Here is a 17,954-nt window from a genome sequence, read left to right on the forward strand (position 1 = left end):
TACCATTCTATCATGTATATTTCGTTTAATGTAACCTCGTTCTTGCTTATTACGCTTAATATGTTACACCTGCATAAACCGTGATACATTGCTAGAGGATTTGGGTTTAGAGTTTGGGTTTACGATTTGGGTTTAGGTTTTAGGGTTTAGGATTTGGGTTTAGGATTTGAGTTTAGGATTTAGGGTTTAGGGTTTTGGGTTTAGGGTATATAGTTTGGGTTTAGGGTTTATGGTTTGGATTTAGGGTTTAGGATTTGAGTTTAGGGTATATGGTTTTGTGTTTGTTTGTTTGTCTTTGCCTATACTATATGATATTTGTAAATAGTATAGAACAAATTATGGTATGGTTTTAGGATTGGATTTAGAGTTTGAGTTTAGGGTATAAAGTTTGAGTTTAGGGTTTAGGGTTTGGGTTTAGGATTTAGTATTTGGGTTTAGAGTTTAAGATCTGAGTTTAGGGTACATGAATTGTGTTTGTTTGTTTGTTTGTCTTTGCATATACTATATAATATTATAGGCAAAAAGAGCCTGAATCGTGGCAATGCTTGTGCTACTAGAACTTAGTGCAAAACAGAGCCTGAATTCACTCACAAATGAGTCATTTGCAGTTGCAGCAAAGACATATGCATTAGCAGCCTTCTCGACATTCAACCACGACCATATCTCCTATAGTGACATGTTGGATGGAATCCCCTATTTTTGTTATGTATACTTTCCAATATTTACTCACACGATGTACCTAATTTTTAGATTTCCTATGTTTTTTATGCAACACGTATGTACGGTTGTAATATCATCTATAATTGTTCTGTACTATTATCTTTGATAATATAGAACAACTAACAACTGTCAACTGACTACACAACTGTTTGGTTATATACGGGAGTGCCAATTGAGATCCCTTCATGGTTTGAAGTAGTTTCATGTGGTTCTTCTACCAGCAGATAACACACTCATCAACCCTATTTCATCGATTTGTGTACTATTTCTAAAGTTATATATGGTTTAGTACAAAATGAACGACTTGTTTTTGTTTAGTCTAATGTTTCATGTGATTGAGATTGTAAAAGTAGAACTTTCAGATTCTCAACAAGAGATATTGGCGGAATCTCAGTTTAGATAAATAATGCTTATGGGGTCCTACACACTTTCATTTTTCAGTAATGTTTGGATTTAGAGTTTACGATCTAGGATTTGAGTTTAGAGGTTGGATTTAGGGTATATGGTTTGGGTGTAGGGTTTGTGTTTAGGGTATATGGATTTGTGTTTGTTTGTTTGTCTTTACCTATACTATATGACATTTGTAAATAGTATAGAACAAATTATAGTATGGTTTAGGATTTAAGATTTAGGTTTAGAGTTTGGGTTTAGGATATACGGTTTGGGTTTAGGGTTTAGGATTTGGGTTTAGGGGTTAGTATTTGGATTTAGGGTTTATGATTTGTGTTTAAGGTATATGGATTTGTGTTTGTTTGGGGTCCCATACATTTTCATTTTCAGTAATGTTTGGATTTAGGATTTACGGTTTAGGATTTGGGTTTAGGGTATACGGTTTGGGTTTAGGATTTATGGTTGGGTTTAGGGTTTAGGATTTGGGTTTTACGGTATATGGGTTTGTGTTTGTTTGTTTGTCTTTACCTATACTATATGACATTTGTAAATATTATAGAACAAATTATATTATGGGTTTAGGGTTTAAGATTTGGGTTTAAAGTTTGGGTTTAGGGTATATGTTTGGGTTTAGGGTATATGGTTTGGGTTTAGGGTTTAGGATTTGGGTTTAGGGTTTAGAATTCAGATTTAGAGTTTAGATTTGAGTTTAGGGTATATGGATTTGTGTTTGTTTGTTTGTCTTTACCTATACTATACGATATTTGTAAATAGTATAGAACAAATTATGGTATAGTGTTGGCTATCGTGTAATTGTCTTTTTAGATTTTGCGGTGTATACTACTTCATATATATTATAGTATAGTGTTAACTATCATGTAATACACTTATATAATACATTGCATTTCTAGTTACGTGAATAGAAATATGCCACTCTCCTTATTTTCACGCGCACATCTACATCACAAAAATATATGAATATGTTATTCCATACTACATATCTCTTCGCGGCAAATATGGGCATTATCAGCTATACCAACAAATCCAAATGTTTTCCCCTCGGAATCATTGTTTACTAATATGGATCATTTATTCTGGAGAGTCTTACCCAAGATGAATGATCATCAGTTTGTGTGGATCCTATGGTATATTTGGAAAGCAAGGAATAGCAAAGTTTATAGCAACCTGGATGTTGATGCCAGGGATACGCTAAAACTGGCTGAGACGGAATCTACTATGTGGGCTGCGGCCCAAGATTTGACTATCCGACATTCCATATCACCGCAGGTACATCAGCCTCCCTCAATTCCAGGGAGATGGTGCTTTACAGATGGTTCGTGGAAGGATAAGGACTCTTTTTCGGGACAAGGCTGGTTCAGTACTCTGGAAGGTTATGAAGGACTAATGGGGGCCCGAAATGTGCGGGCAAGTTTGTCTCCCCTCCACTCGGAGTTGGAAGCATTGATTTGGGCGATGGAATGTATGAGGAATCTACGTCAGTTTCAGGTTACGTTTGCAACGGATTGTTCTCAGTTGGTGAAGATGGTTTCAGAACGAGAAGAGTGGCCAGCGTTTGCAAGTTATCTGGAGGATATCAAGAGTTTACAAAGTGGCTTCCACAGCTCACAGATCATTCATGTACCAAGGACGGCAAATTCAAAGTGCGGATCGTTTAGCACACAGTGCCAGACTACCGATTTGGTGTACAGAGTCAATATGAGTCTGTATTTTGATGACAAAAAAAAATACTACATATCTCTTAAATATAGTATAGTATATTTATACATTAGCACTTGGCAAACGTTCACGCGCCGGTAAGGAGAACGTGGTCTCTTTTCATGCCAAATTGTCTATTTCCTAAGAAAAACTGTAGCATGGTTATATTCTTAATATTTTCCCTCCTTATGAATATTGAGCAAATTGACCCTAAAAATTAACGTATTTAATATTTTTGCAGTCACTATTAATTAATATTGACCATTCACCAACTGAGTCGTTCATAAAAAAAACAAATTATTCAGTTGTCTTCATTCATTATTTTCACAAGACTTATCTTTACTTTCGAAGTATAATAAACGATCAGACCATTGTGAAAACGATATTTAGCTAAGTACTTATAAATTAATACGAAATTCATTATGCATGATTATCATCATGAAGTTGTTAATTTATAATATATTACCTTATTTTGTGTTCTGTTACTGTTCAAATATATTTGAGTATTTGCAAAAAAAAAATTATATATTTGAGTAACCACGTATGTCTAAATGTATGCTTAAGTGTATTTTATGTTTTTTTAATTTTCTAATATATATGACTGACCAACCAAAATCTAAATTAATTCTGAGTCATACATGGTATGTTGGATTTCTCCGGAGAGGTTGGCAAAGTTGACTTTGGTTTCGTGGCATTCATTAATTGTTTTTCACAAAAAATTCCCATTCGAAGGATTTTTTTGACCAAAGCCATTCAATGGAATTGAGTTTCAATATGTAATAAATTAGCTAAAATCGTTAATAAGAAGAAAAACGTTAATTTGGTTTGTTTTGAGCTGTTATTTTCTCTCGTAGTCCCAGTAACTATAATATGTAAGGGTAAGGCACGTAGGTTTTGCATTGCGTTGCCGTGATCAGCATGTAGGAAGTCATAAGTAACGCTTCAGTCAAAAAAAAAAAGTCATAAGTAACGAGGAAAATGATGAGTTTCCCGTCGTCGATCGGTTGATTATTCCAATTTTATTACAATTTAATTACTTAAAGTGTTGTGGTTTAGACGTCGTTGTCAAATGTGAGGTAGTGGTAAGTTATAGTCGGTAGAGTACCTTGTGAGTTTTCTTTTTTTTTTGACAAAAGGTGTACTACCTTGTCTGAGTTGCTAATTTAATATATTATTCTTAATTATTCTGAGATTTCTGGATTTTAGTTAATGCGTTGGTTTGGTGTACTAAATTACTGATCTTATTATATAAAGCTTGGTTGTTCAAAGTTACTAATTAACACTATCACGACATGTGGCAATTATAACTTTAAGATTGTGACATGTGTTAAAATACATATAAGTAAATAAAATCAATCTTATCTTTTTAAAAATTAAACCAAAAATATTTAAAAGACTGTTTAATGATGCTAATTTTCCTTTATTCAAATCATAATTTAAAAGGTCATAACAAAAAAAAATTGTCATTTAAAAACGATTTAGAAAAAAACAATTATTATTAAACCAAAAAATGTAAAAGGCTGATTAATGCTAATTTTATTTTATTCAAATCTTAGTTAAAAAGGTCATAAACCAAAAAAAATCTTATCATATAGAAAATAAATATGTAAAAGACTTTTAATGCTAATTTTCCTATATTCAAATCGTTATTAAGAAGTTCATAACCCCAAAAAAAATTTTCATATAAAAACGATTTTAAAAAAGTAAAAGCTAATAAAAAGTAAAGATAACAATGAAAGAAATAAAAAAAACTGTTAAGAAATATTAAATAATGCTAATTTTTCTTTATTCAAATCCTAATTGAAAAGGTCATAACCAAAAAAAATTGTCATCTTAAAACGATATAAAAAAAAATTATTATTAAACCAAAAAATGTAAAAGGCTGATTAATGCTAATTTTCTTTTATTCAAATCTTAGTTAAAAAGGTCATAAACCAAAAGAAAAATTATTATATAGAAAATAAAAAAGTAAAAGACTTTTTAATGCTAATTTTCATGTATTCAAATCCTAATTAAGAAGCTCATATCCCAAAAAAAAAAATTTACATATAAAAACGATTTAAAAAGTAAAAGTAAATAAAAAGTAAAGATAACTATGAAATAAATAAAAAACAACTATAGAGAAATATTAAATGCTGATTTTCCCTTTTTAAAAAAAAAGTCAAGTAGTGTTTAATGTTAATTTTACTTAATTCAAACCCTAATTAAAAAGATCATAACCCAAGAGGAACACTGGTTATTCACATCTATATATAGAACTAAGCTCTCTCATATTTGTTTAGACAACCAAAAATAAGCGTCACTTTAAGAAATACAAGTTTAGGTTTTATATCCCTAATTAAAAAGATCATAACCCAAGAGGAACACTGGTTATTCTCCATGGTTATTGTTGTGTTCGTCCTATTTTTATGACTTTTAGTTGTGATTATGCTTATATGATACGTTTATTTATGTTGTGTTGGGTGACAATGTTATGCTTATTATTTATTTGTGTTTCAACTATGCTTATTTATTATGACTATTTACCAGAAATTTTCAAGAAACAATGACTTCAGCAAGTTATTTAACTCTAGAAAGTGGGAGGCCAGAAATTTAAATAAGAATAATGAGCTTATGGGAATGAATTTTCTCCTACTCGATGAGAAGGTTAATTTTTTTTTTACTTTTTTTAGTTTTAATGTCATATAATTTTATTATTAAAAATAATTTGTTTATTATATAGTAAAATACTATTCAAGGTTATGTGCATCATTCTCTTATTGAAAAGTTTGGAGAAGGATTACGTGAGGGAGCCGTCATTGGAATCTGCAATTTTAATGTGCAAGATTGCAATAAAAACTACAGAGTTCAGATCATAAATTTCAAATAAGATTGACTGAGAGAACATCAGTTGCATGTGAGGTTCAACAAATACCTCATATACCGCCTGAAAATTTTCGATTCCGAAATTACGAAGATTTAGATCACCTGAAAGACTCAACATACGATTTATATGGTAAGATTCTTTTGGTCAGTTATTTCTTTATATATCTCCCCTTTTGTATCTTTCTTTCAACTTATTGCCTATTTTTAATTAATTTTCCTTGAAATAATCCTATTATATAACATGTTTTTGTTACAGATATGATCGGATATATCAAGAACATGGAGAAATCAGATGTTCGTAGTCGGACTAAACCTGTCCTCCGAAGAGTTATTCTAACTTTATTGTTAGGAAGGTATATTTCAATTCCAATTCTATTAATCAATTTCGTTTTTCTTTATGTTTTATTTCTCTTTTACATTAAATATTCTATCTTAAACAGAGGAATTGAGATACAAGCAATACTATGGGCTGAACAAGCATAATTATTTGAAGATAAATATCATGCTGTGGAAAATAAAAATATTGTTCTTATCATGACAAGTGTTTTGGTGAAGACATATGAAGATGGAATTTATTTGTTGGCATCATCTGGAACAAAATTCTATTTGAACAATGATTTGATTCTGTTTCCGACTTTCGAACAAGGTACTATCTAAATTTATTAAGTTATTGATGGTGAACATGATACTAAAATTATTAATTTAAAAAAGTGTAAAATTAGTATTGATAGAAATTGTAAAAAGAGTAATTTTAAAATTATTTATTAGTAACTAGAAATAATTATTTCATAGCAATTTATTTATTTCTTAAATTCTAAAAACAAGATAATTGTATAACGTTATATAACAGTAATTTTCTATTTCTAAAATCCTAATCAAAAATGTAAAGGAGTATTTAATATTATTATTATTTTTTATTTAAATAAAAAGGATATTTATAAAATAGAACATTTTTCCTTTTTTAAAAAAAATTCTTGCAAAATAAATTTTTTAAAACTTATTTAATAAAACATTAGATTAGTACATAAGAAAATATATAATGTTATCATTTACTTGATTGGCGTTATTCGACTTTCAGTTTTTCTTATTTTTTATTCAGGTTTTATTTTAGGTTGGGTTCAATTCAAAAATTTAGGTATTATTTTTTTTCTAATCCAAATAGAAATTTGATAACAATTCATCTATGTACCATTGTTATAAAATACAAATTTGAATTTGAACTTATGTATGAAATTTTTTTTTAGTTATAAAATAAATCTCACGCAACATATGCAAATCAATCATAAAACTATAATAAAATGATTATTATTTTATGTTTTCTATTAAATTAAAACATCAAACAAAACCGTTGCAACACAACGGGCTCATATATAGTATTGTAATAAACCCGTATAGCAATTAACATGTGTTCCTATTACATGTCATATATCCATACATGATCCTATATGTACATTAGATATTACCCAACAGAATCATATATTTAAGCAAAAAAAAAAAAAAAAAAAACAGAATCATATAAATAATGTACGCCAAGCATGCATGGGCCTATTTTGTTACGTTCTTCTACTGCGTCAATTATAATATAATTGATTATTGACGGATGCCGGGGAAAAATATTGATATATAATTGTTTGGTGCTGTGTTACAAAAAAAGCATGTGCTGCTGCTGATGCTTGACTTATTCGTACGACCACAAACAACTCTCCCTCTGTTCTTGTGTTTATGTGATTCACATTGGTTTACTCGTCTACCGTGTACCTGTATAGCCAGTTTCTTAAGCTCCTATAATGCTGTTGTATGGTGGTGTGTATTCGTTTTTTCTGTGTGATATTTTTTCCGCAGCAATTCATTTAGGTATACCTAAATTATGCTCTAAAACCTAAGCTTGACAAAATTAACTTATGTAAATGACTGGTTTTTATAAATCGATAATGACGGAATCGTGATCCAAATCACAAACTTATAAATATGATGAATCACATATATAGTTTCCACTTTTTTTAATTCTACGGCCAATCATAATCAATATGTTGACAAATCTTATAGAGTAGAATACTATTTAGTTGTTTTTTGCTGGAAACTAAAATATCATTTAAAACGAAAATATATAACTTGCAAAAATGAAAACCTATAGAAATACTTCCGAAGCAAAAAGAAATAAAAACATGGAAATCATTACTTTTTTGTCACAGAATTCATTAAACTAAAAAAAGGAAATGCCCAAACGATGACCCAGCCTAAGAGTTTAGTACATAGGAGAGCAAGCTTGTAAAGCCTGTTTAGCAATAGAGTCTGTAACTGAGTTTTTTGACCTAGGAAAATAAGAGAAAACGACAGATGGAAAACCAGAGGAGATCAATCGAATATCAGAGATGATTCTGATGATTTGTTTTGACTGGATGTTGCCGAAATGGCTCTAACTAGCATTGAGTTGTCGGAGAAGACCTTAACTGTTTGAAACCCTAGAGAAATCACCATGTTGAGAGCTGATCGCATCGCGATTGCTTATGCAATAAGAGGGGATCCTACAGATCCTTGGCTCGTCGATCTGTGCACAGGAGATGCCAGCGAGCCTCCTGAGAAGATCCATCCGTATTCTGCTGTCTTCGAAGCCTTGTCCCACACCGCATCGGACTTGCATGTGACTAGGTCATCTTCCAACTGTGTGTCTGCTAAGGATCGTGATCGATTCTGAGTCTCTGAAGGTAATTTGCTGCTTTCTTTTGCTTTTTCTTGGGATTATGATCACTCCTTTGCTAATCTCATACTTTTCAAAGCAGTTTCTTCCAGAGAGATTGTTCTGTCTTCAAAAAAGTAGTGTATTGCGTGATGTCCAGATGGCCCAGAGCACCAAGGGTAGTACGTTGTATATGATTCCAGAAGGAGGGAGGCACACCACTGTCATGAAGTTTCTTACGATATCCTGGATCGAGGCATCAACAGCTATGTGAACTGCTCTTGGAGGTATCAACTTCCAAACTTTCCATTGTTACCATGGCACCTGAACCTAGTTAGAACTGACTGGATTCTTTTGCACATGTTCACTGGTAGGAGGAAGCATGACATCGTGTACGTGGGAATGGCACTGAGCGCTGACTTGAGCATTGTCAGCTTCCAAGCTCTGGATAGGCGTTTTGTCGACCAGCTTTATTTTTTCTTAGGTGAAAATGCTCAGGTAATCCGAGATACTTTCCCAATCCACCTTCTTTTTGAATTCCCAGTTTTGACTTTGCATTTTCCTTTATCGCAGATAGGGTCTTCGAGGAGAAGGTGATGGATGATTTTTTCCTGTTGATCATCTGGCCAGAAGCTTTCCCATACTCAAGGAAGATGTTGGTCAGAGTTTCACAACTCTTCTGTGATGCCTGAGTGAAGAACATTGTATCATCTGTAAAGAGAAAATGATTGATCCGTGGGTTTCCTCGCACTACCCTGATTCCTTGGAAGGATCCTGTTCTTCCTGCTTTATCACACAGGCCATAGAGGACTTGACTACAAAGGATGAAGATATAAGGAGAAAGAGGATCTCCTTGTCTGATTTCGCGTAAGACTTTACTTTTCCATAAACAACATCTTTTACTAGGTAGGCATATGTCACTGTTGATATACACTGCATAATCCAACCTGTCCAGGTTGCATCAAAACCTAGCCTTAAGAATACCTTCTCTATGAAACCCCGTTCGACTCTTGCATATATGCTTTAGACATATTCGTTTTAACCGCCATTGTGCATTTTTTCTTTGCTTTTGAGATCTTAAGGAAATAAAGAGTCTCGTGGGTGATTAATACATTATCTGCAATAGCTCTTCCCGGGATAAAGGCCGACTGATTCTCTAAAATAACCGATACTAGAGCAGTCTTTAGCCTGAGGGACAGTAGTTTGGATATGATTTTGTAGTAGATGTTACATAGAGCTATCGGTCGATAGTCCTCTACTTTCGCTGCTCGTAGAGTCTTTGGGATTAGTCTCACATATGTATTATTTATTTCTGGTGTTTGGACTCCCGTGAGGAAGAAGCTCTGAATCTTCTGAACTACTGCAGGTCCTATGATCTCCCAATTTGCATGGAAGAAACTGGCTGAGAAGCCATTCGGGCCAGGGGCATTATCTGCATTGATTGTAAAGGTAGCTTCCTTAATCTCTTTAGATTGAGGAATTTTTTTCTTGTGATGTAGTGACTGAGAGCATTCTATATCGTTTGGTTGCATTCAGATGCTGAAGATATGTAGAGGTCATAATAGAAAGCAGAGATCACTTCAGAAATTTGTTCCTTCTCGTAGACAGGTAAGCCGCTTTTATCCTCAATAACAGACATCATGTTCTTTGCTGATCTCACTTTTGCTACTGCATGAAAGTAACCCGTGTTTGAGTCCCCAAGAGAAAGCCACAACTGTCTACTTCTCTGCTTCCAAAACTCTTCCTCCTTCTTGTAGAGGTGTAGCAGTTTGAGATTGAGCTCATGGATCAGAGCTTCGTCAGGTACTAGGTTTTCCATTGCTAAGTCAAGCTTCTCCTTGGTTTCCTCAAGAGCTTTCTGGCTGTTCTCATGGAAAGTTATACTCCATTTAAAGATGGCGTGGCGACGAGAGATAGTCTACCTTCCACAGATAGGTGTACAGAGCTGTTCCAGATGTTTTTTACTAAGTCCTTGATCTCTGTATTGTCCCTTAGCCTTCTGTCAAATCTGAAAATCTTTATTCCTTTCTATCTTGACGTGTTTAGGAAGGTGAGAAGGATTCGACGAACCGAGCCCTAAAATTTGAGATACTGACTACGACACGAAGGGAACAGGTCCATCCATTCGCTGTTGGTTAAAGCCAGGTCAAGACGACAGAGGCTAAATGCGTGTGTCTCTTGCCCCTCCAAGATAAGTAGCTTCCTGAGAACTTGAGATCAAATAAGCCATTTTGAGATAGGAATGTTCTGAATGCACATAATGTGCCTTCCGCCCTTGCTGGTCCTCCACATTTTTTGCTATTGTCAATAATCTCATTGAAGTCGCCTGTTAGGAACCATGGCCCTGTCGTAGTTAGTTGTAGTCTAGAGATTTCATCCCAAACTTCCTGTCTTTTTTTGTGATCCGGCTCCCCATATACAGACGTAGTGTGAAATGTATCCCCTTTGTAGTTTATCATCGTGTATATAGTTTTTTGAGGATGAGAGAACTGAGAGGTTGATATCTTTTTTCCAGAAAAGAAAAAGGCCTCCTCCTGGACTATGAGGTTCCACCGCAAAGAAATCATTTGTTTGAAGCCGTTGGAGTTTTTTTGTTACCATCTTAGTAGGGTTTTTTTCTCCATAAGGAAAGTGATGTCCGGGTTCCTTCTCCTATGGAGCTCTTTTAGTTGCTGAACTGTTACGAGATTTCTCAACCCACAGAAGTTCCAGCTTAGAATGTCTACGGAGCCTAGTGCGGAAGGAGTCGAAAATCCGACTTCTTCCTTGATATTGCTGGGATTAGATGAATGAGAGGATTTAATGCAGCACGGGAGGGTCCAGCGACTGCAGCATCTTCCTTTTGATTTTTATTTCCATTCAAGCTCTTGTTGCAAAGCCCAGTTCTTCTAGGTGAGTTTCCGTTTTGAGAGATTCTCCTTTTCTTTGAACTTGCACCTCATAAAATGTTTTGGCTGTTCCTAATTGTTGTCCTTCTTGCCACATGTTTTGTCATGTCCCCGATCCTGAATATGATCATTAGGATCGACCATGGTGCAAGGAGACGCACCAGTCAGGTAATGTGACATAAACACAAGGGTATCATGGCCTGGAAGTAAGGTTAAGGGCATCAGGAAGCTAAGATACAGCTAAACCAAGAAGGAGACAAGTATAAAGGAGCTGTACAAAGTGTATGGCAGCTGGGTGATGCAGTGAGCAAGCTCGACCAGCTAGATGAAGTGTAGTGCAGCTCACTGTAGCTTACTGAAGAGTGTGTCAGCTCCCTGAGCTGGATGAACTAGCTCACTCAGCTAGGTCAGCTGGGGATCAGCTCAACTCAGCTGGACTGAGTGTTCAAGTCTTGGGCAGTTGGGCCAGGTCCGGACAGTGGTCGGACAATGTGGACCACCCGGGTGTGCCGGTGAGCAGGTGGGCACTTGTGGTTGAACCAGGGGCTTGGGCAACCAGCCTAGGCTTGTGTGTGACATGTCTAGGAGCAGTTAGGCATGTCATGGACGTCAGGTAACTGCCATGGGCGAACAGGTGTGATCTGGGCCATTGATTAAATCAATGGCCAGAAATGAAACAGAAAGGATGCAACATTTAGAAAGGTAACTGCCCATTATTCTATATATATCAGGCAAGGACTTCATTCTTCTTCCTGAAACAAAAAAAAAAACCAGAGAAAACAGAGAGAAAGTCGGATGGCAACATCCAACCCCAAGAGTGGGATGAAGGCAGCAAAGAGGCAGTTTTGTGGGCAATCAAGTGGGAAGTTATGAACGACCCTGTGATGGGTTTTCACCATTGATGAACACGTCCCAGGCTTCCTCTACATCCTTACTACACATCCAAATAGCCAGGGAAGAAGAGATATGACCGGATTCACTCTCAAAGTCCAAGAGCAGCCTTAAGGGCAGTGGTGTGTAGAAAGGATGTTTCATGGGCATTGAAGTGAGAAGTGATGGACGACCCTTGGGTGGTGTTTGATCATGGATGAACACACCCTAGGCTTCCTCTGTGTCTTAGGGACACACGCAAATGGTCAGAAGAGAATGGAGAAGGCCGGAATCCACTCCCAAAGGCCAAGACAGCCTTGAAGGTGGATGCAGTGCAGAAACTGGTTTCATGGAATTTCCATGAAAGGGATGATGGGTGCGACCCATGGTTGGATCTTATCAATACTGGAAGTATATGATAAGGCATGATAGAGGCGTGCAATGGAGGAGCATGGCCGGACATGATACAGGAAGCACAAGATCTAGTAAGATCAAGTATAAGGTAACATGTACATATGATTACTTTGTGGTTTATGTTGGTGTCTCTTGAGGTGCATATGAGGCCAAGTATGGCACGCCCTTGGAGACCATAGACCATATATTGTGATGTATTGTAGGGATACATGACCCTGGAGAAAGGGGCAGATCATAGTTGAACTAATTCATCATCCATATGGGATGGTAATTAGATGCTATACAGCAACTAGTGATTCATGGTGGTTCATGAGTGAACCTGATCTATGGTTTTGCATTACCAATGGCTTCAGGCCGTGGCAATGAGGTAATGGAATCATATGGTATGATAGGTATCAACCTTGGGTTGGTACATGATTGGCTGAGAGCCATGAAGAAGAGCAAGACTGACTAGGTTCATTGGGACATGGTTCCATGGCCGGTTAGGTATGTGTGAAGACTCATCAGTTCTGATTCATGTGGGGTGGTTGGTTGATTGACTCAGGAACTGGTGGGCATTATTAATCCTATTCTATGTTGTTCAGACGTGGAGGTACTGAACCATGGAGTGGCCGGTTCAGAGAAATCTCTCAATGGCTTTGGTTGGGCAGGTAAGTGGAGATCTGATAGTTCCTGAAGGAATTGTCAGGATCGGACTTCGAATATCTCTTAATGGGTATTTATCATGAATTATCATGGTGAAATATTAGTTTTATCTCATTGATTTAGAGGTGGTCAGTTATGGCCATATGGGCTGTTCATGGGCGAGATCAGTATGATCGAGGCCAGTTCTGAGAAATCTGACTTGACCATTCTCTTAGTTATGAATTATCATGAATTACCATGAATTTTAATTAGTTTTTGGAGCATGTTTGCTTGTGGTTGGTTTTGCAGCTGAAGACTTCCCAAAGGTACTTGGTCTGTGGGGATGGTTGGTTGAATGACTAGTACCTAGGGGGAGAGTTTATACAGGTATAAGGGAGTTGGACGAGTGGACGGGGAGCTAGGCAAAGCTACCTCGCAGGTCGATCAGCTGGGAGAGAGTTGGGAACCTCAAGTGAAGTGGTTCAGTTCAGCTAGCTGGATGAGCTAGCTAGACAGCTAAGGCAGCTGAGACAAAGAGCTATCAAGCTCCGTGGATGTGGCAAAGGTATGATCTAGCAATATTGCATAGATCTAGATAGAATGGTTAGAGGAATGGAACATCGGTTATTGTATGACCTGGATTAGGTTCAGGATCAACCTTGGAGCTGGTAGTAGTTGTGTATACTGACCATGGCTAAGGTGATTCGATCCGACCAGTGTTAGATTGGTTTTAGACAAATGGTTAAGTAGAGAATATTCCGCTGTGCATAAGTTGAAAGGATCTAAGCTAGGGAATGACTAAGGTAGTCTTAAGCTAAGGTCTAAGATAGACTTCGCCCTTAGGCGAAAGTACAGATAAAGATCGAAAAATTAAGTGGTTCGGTCAGGGTATGGACCGAGCGACGTGAGGCATCGACTGCGGCCTAGCCGGCCGGTTTCGGGTCTTACATGTTTTGTTCTCCTTCTCACCCTGTTTTGGAAGTCACAGAGTGTTTCGTCGTCTCCCTATAGTTCCTCAGGAGTTCTTAGGGCTACCGGTATTTCAATTCTTCCCGATTGAGGGCTGAAGATTGCTGATCTGAGGCAAGCCGGTCTTACATCTTCTTGTTCTTGAGGTTTTCTCAGTAAGGGGGAAACATTGCTATAATACGGGTCCAAACCAATATCTTCTGCTTTGCTTCTCGGTGGATTATATAGGACTAGTAGCCTAGCATGTAGGAGATCTTGGAGAGTAAGGTCTTGCAGTGAGGGAGAAGCAGCAGGGTTGTTCATATCAACTGACGTTAATGTGAACCTCGGTTGCGCTGCCAGTTGTGAAACTAAGATTGAGGCTGCAGTTGCTTCCATTAGCCCGTTTGCATCATTGAAATGGACTCTCTGTCTCCTGGCTACTGCCTCGACATGATCAGGACATCTAAGGTACTGTCTCGTTACCTCATGAAGTTCTTCCATAACTGCTTCTTGAGTAAGTTGTTGTTCCCTTCATTCCTGCAGTGTCAGTACTGGGGCATTTAATGTCTCCCTGAAGGTTCGAGGTCAAGTCTCGTTTTGGTCTCCATTGAACCTCACTTCTTCTTGGGAAGAGATCTCTGCCTCGCTGACTTTGTCTGCTGGCACCTTCTCTGTTTCGGGAGTAAGGAGGTGATGCATATGATTGCGCCTTATCTTGTGAAGCTTTTCTGAAATCCAAACTTCTTGTTTTCCTTTCCAGGCCTGGCTTTATCACCGGTGGGGGGTTAGGAGTTTGCTTTGTGCTCACTCGTTATCCAAAGATGTTTCCATATATGTTTACTCTCCCTCTATCTCTCTCTTGAAGGTTTGTGATGGCAGCTTAGCAGAAGCGTAACTACTGTCTGGACGGTTTCCCTCCATCTCGCATGGTTTCTCCTTAAAGGTGAGTCCTTGACGGGTTCTTGAATGGCCCCCTTGAGAAACTCTCGTTATCTCTCGGATTCTTTCTTCTTCTTCTTCCTCACTTGAAACACATTCGTAATTTTTTTCAGTGAGTTCCACCATCTTTGTGGGTCAGTTCTTTGCCAGGTGGAGGAGTGAGTAACAGAGGAGACAGTGCATTTCCAGCTTTTCATATTTCAAGGTAATAAAACTCTCTTTCCCTGAGTCGAACACAATAATCGATTCTTTCACTAGGGGTTTGATACCACTCAAATTACCCTAAAGAGTGCTTTTACTCTCTCAAATAAGAGGTTCAGATGTAGTACTTAGGGATCGAATCACGAGAAGCTAGGGAACCAATTAAATCTAATTAATTAATCAATCCTAGGCGAAGTTGGTTTTTATTGTGGAAATGTAAAATGACAATCTTAAATGAGCAAGGTAATTGCTTTACTAACAATATGATGGTTGTTTATAAGATAAGGAAGAGTGCTAGACATAGGGCTTTTATTCAGGTATTGGAGATTATAATGTCTATAAATGCCTAACAAGTTGTTTGCATGATATTATAGAACTCAGCCGCTTAACAATCAGTGATGTCTCACTGGTTAAATAACTAGATCTCTGATCCCAACTGTCGTCTGTTGACCAGAAAAAGAGTCGATTGATACCCATTAGAGATATCGAGCGATACACCTTTCGTAGCACCGATCGATTGTCCAGTTGGGATATCGATCGACGGCTTCTAAAAATTCCTAGGCGCGAGCCGATAATGAACACTAGGTCTCAAGGAGGGCTCTCGCTCTTCTCAACAGGAGACAAGCTAGTTCAAATAGATCAAGATATAAAGATCCTTGTGATTTATGCTCTAGTTAGCTAATCTAGAACAAGCATAGGGTACAATCCATTTGATGAATATCACAACTTAGCAAGTATAGTTTGGGGCTAATCCCACAAACCTATTTAAATCCTAGATCTAACAAGTAGACTACTCAGACATAATAAAGCGATTCATAACACAAGATAGGTAAAGATATTGCATTAGATAGAGAATAGAAAACAAATGGAGTTCAATCACAAATCTCTCAATGATATCTCTCCAATCTCTCTTAAAACTTAGAACAAAATAAAAATCTAGCTTTCTCTTTCACACTCTCTGCTTGCTTGCTTTCACTTGCCGTCAAAAACACTTAGGCAGGGTATTTAAGCATTTCTATTAGTTTAAAAACTCGTCAGAGGTAATCTCATCATTTAGTGAAGCATTGGTGAAGTAGTCGGCTAAACCATTTCGTCCTCGCTATCGATCGACAACACTAGATGTGTATTGATCGATTATAATCTTCAAGTACGCGGATCTTCACAGCTACATCGATCGACAACTCTAAATGAGTATCGATCGATTCTTCTCTGAATGTTGACTTCCGACTTGGTCTTGAATGGTCAACTCGGGTGTATTATCTCTTGTGCTCCAAAATGCGCCAAAAGCATCACTTTATCATGAAACACTCCTGAACCTGAAAAGATACCTAATATGCTAGAAAACATATTAGTTACATAATAAAAAAATCATTATACTATGGTAGAAAATGGGTGAAATCCATGGTATATCAACTCCCCTAGACGTGCTCTTTTGCTTGTCCTCAAGCAAAAACTCAGTAGTCTCTGGAAAAGGTTTGAAAATAGTAGGGATTCAAAGATTCAAAACATTGAAGTCATCACTCTATGTGTTAGGGTATTTTTTTGTGTAGGATCGTTTAAGTGCTACGGAACACTAGAGGATTCGTTTGTAAGAGTTGTAAATCGAGAACAAAGAGATGTTATTGAGTTATTGATCGGGACTACAACGTTTTGTGGTGTATGAACCCTAGTTCTAGCCGCCTAAACTCTAATCTCTAAGTCTCAAAATATCGATCCCTCATTCTAGGGTTTGGGCTCTCCTTTTATAGTTGTAGATGTCGGATTCAAGTAACAGAACTCTTCTATAATCAGAAAAATGGAAGTTTTCCCTTGGGTAGAAAACTTCTATTTTGCTTCAAAGGGTCGGTCCGATCTAGGGGTCGGACCCAAGGCAGGGGTCGGTTCCTGGTCTCTTCTTGAACAAGGGTTCGGAAGTTGAGAACCTAGCCAGGAGCTAGAGAAAACTCATGTCTGGATATTTTTCCCCAGCAGTTTGCCCCTTATTCCTTAATTTGCTCGTGGAAATCAAGGGATAACATGTTTTTTCCCGAGCCTTAGTAGTTTTCTCTTGGGTATCTTATCTTCTTGCAGTGGGTCAAACCGGGACCTTAGCTGGTGAAATGAGATACTGATTTTACGAGGCTCTGGAATAATCTTGCGGGGTTCGATCCACGCCATAGTGTGGATACCCTATCGTGAAAAAGGAAACAAGGAGAACCCTAGCCGCTATGCCGATAGCCGTTGACGGTGAGATCTCCTTGACACGGTTTTGGAAATTTTCCGAAAGAGGAATATAGGATATTTTCTGATTTTCCCCTCCATTCTTTTTTCTATTGATGAACATTTTTGCCGATTTTCCTTTCCCCTTTGGTGATTAAATGGAAAATCTTTCCAGGTATATATATGAATATTCCGGCACCTTTCAATGACATAGATCCGAGTTAGAACCATCACCCTTGCTCGAGAAGAATGTCGAACGATCAGATCCCCTTTGGAGCGATTCCAGCTTCCCATGTCGGTGGTCAAGCTAGGCATCGATACCTGTTCGGCGATCCTTGCGCCTCGCCTATTCTGACTCCAGGAGCGGCTTCGAGAGTAGGCAGTGAAGATGTTCCCATGGCTCCCTTGCGACAGCGTCGCTTCTGCTCTTTCGGTGATGGGGGCGAGGAAGATCCGATATCAGACATCATGCAGGGAGATCTGATGGGGATTCGCAGGAA

This window comes from Raphanus sativus, chromosome 7, assembly GCF_000801105.2.
Source record: "Raphanus sativus cultivar WK10039 chromosome 7, ASM80110v3, whole genome shotgun sequence".
In the NCBI taxonomy this organism is placed as follows: Eukaryota; Viridiplantae; Streptophyta; class Magnoliopsida; order Brassicales; family Brassicaceae; genus Raphanus; species Raphanus sativus.